General features: G+C 36.2%; 1 non-coding gene across 1 annotated transcript; it reads right to left on the minus strand.

The window, feature by feature from the left end:
• Window positions 1-1,726: 1,726 nt before the first annotated feature.
• On the minus strand, window positions 1,727-1,832 carry LOC128292092 (small nucleolar RNA R71). The gene has a single exon (XR_008282077.1). It is a non-coding gene; the product is annotated as a small nucleolar RNA R71 (small nucleolar RNA).
• Between the last annotated feature and the right edge of the window lie 209 nt (window positions 1,833-2,041).

A 2,041-nucleotide genomic window follows, 5' to 3' on the forward strand; every position in this document is an offset into this window, starting at 1 on the left:
TTTAGGTGTTCTAAAGCCTATATAAACACCTGAGGAGGCACTTAGGAACGGGGACGCAGAGTAGGAGGCAAGGAATTACTCAAGGGAAGCCGATTGGTCCATCTCAAAAGCCGGATCCATCATCAAGACTGAAGATCTCCCTTCAATTTCTATTCATGGGTTTTGGGTTTTCTTTATGTTTTGTATTCATTATTCTTTTGAGATGTTTTCTTCTATTATTACGAACTAAACCCCCTAAATACCTAAGGGGAATGAAACCTAAGACGGATCTTGTTATTATTATCTGAATTGTATGATAAATATTTGACTTGTTCTTAATTATGTGTTCTTAATATGATAAATATTTGACTTGTTCTTAATTATGTGTTCTTAATTCTTGTTTTAATATTCTAGGATATTGATTCGAGTTAATGCTCTTATTCAGAGGGGGAATAGACCTTGTATAAGAGTAAATTTGTCACAATTAAGTGGAGTTGATTGCATGCCTAGAGATAGGGTGATAAGATTTTACCGAATTAGGGTGAAACCTAATAAGGGGATTCATAGATCGAGTTAATGCAACACTAGGTGTTAATTAGAAAGAGATTTCAATTAATCAACCTAGGGTTAGACGTTATTAGTCTCGAGAGAGATAATAATATAAGTTAGGGATTTCTACGGATCAAGCCAAATGAATAAATCGTCTTATTCAGAGTCAAATAACAAGTGAAGTCTAGGTGGATTTTTCCTTGGGTATGGTCTTAATCAATCAAATTTTCTCAAAAGCTTTTCCCCAATTTCTCTCTGTGCACTCTTAGTTTAGTTAATCAATTTAGGTAAACAAATCACTTAATTTTTAGGTTAGATAATAAAAAGAAAGTAATTACTAGTACTCTTGGTTCCTTTGGATTTGAAAATCCGGTCTTGCTAAAGCTATACTACTATTTGATAGGTACACTTGTCTTCATCGTAATAATAGTTAATTTCAAGAACGATTAATTATAAATATTTAAAACCTGTCGCGAATATCACGTATCAAGTTTTGGCCCCGTTGTTGGGGAACTAGGATATTAGGAACACTTGATTTTTATTACTTTAGCCATTTTACTTTTATTGCAATTTTAATTTTAATTTTATTTTCTAATTCTTCATTTATTCTCTTCTGACAGGTATTTCTAGTTTATGACCAGAAGAAATCCGTCAGGACCATTACTATTTGATAGTGAGATCGATTGCACAGTTTGCAGAAATCGAAGAGAAATAAGGCAAAGCTTGCGATACACAAAGGAAGAGCAAGAGGACGATACTTCTACCACAACGGAAGAGATGGCTGAAAACCAAGAAAATCCGCTACCTCCTGCGATTGCTGTTAATTAGAAACCTGCTCTACGTACTATGTATGATTATGCTTCAACAGGAACTGAATCTAGCATAGTTAGGCCTGGTGTTGCTGCAAATAATTTTGAACTGAAACCTAATACAATTCAAATCGTCCAAAAGTTTGTTCAGTTTGATGGTTTGCAGGACGAGGATCCCAACGCTCACTTGGCAAATTTCTTAGAGTTTTGCGACACTTTTAAAATCAATGGCGTTTCTGATGACGCCATTCACCTTCGGTTGTTTCCCTTTTCGTTGAGGAATAAGGCTAAACAATGGTTGAACTCGTTACCACGAGGGTCAATCACTACTTGGGAACAAATGACCGAGAAGTTTTTATTAAAATATTTTCTACCGGCTAAAACAACCAAACCACGTAATGATATCTCTTCTTTTGTGCAGATGGATTTAGAAACACTCTACGATGCACGGGAGAGATACAAGGAATTTTTGAGAAGGTGCCCTCACCATGGGTTACCACTTCGGCTACGAGTTCAAATGTTTCATAATGGCCTGAATCCTTCGACTCGACAGATGATCGACGTAGCCGCGGGCGGAACCATCAATAATAAAACACCTGAAGATGCTTATGAATTTATAGAAGAGATGTCACTGAATAATTATCGATGGCAAGTCATGAGGACAAAGCCAACAAAACCAGCTGGCGTTTATAATGTCGACTCGG

The sequence above is a fragment of the Gossypium arboreum genome, chromosome 4 (assembly GCF_025698485.1).
Source record: "Gossypium arboreum isolate Shixiya-1 chromosome 4, ASM2569848v2, whole genome shotgun sequence".
NCBI classification, from domain to species: domain Eukaryota; kingdom Viridiplantae; phylum Streptophyta; class Magnoliopsida; order Malvales; family Malvaceae; genus Gossypium; species Gossypium arboreum.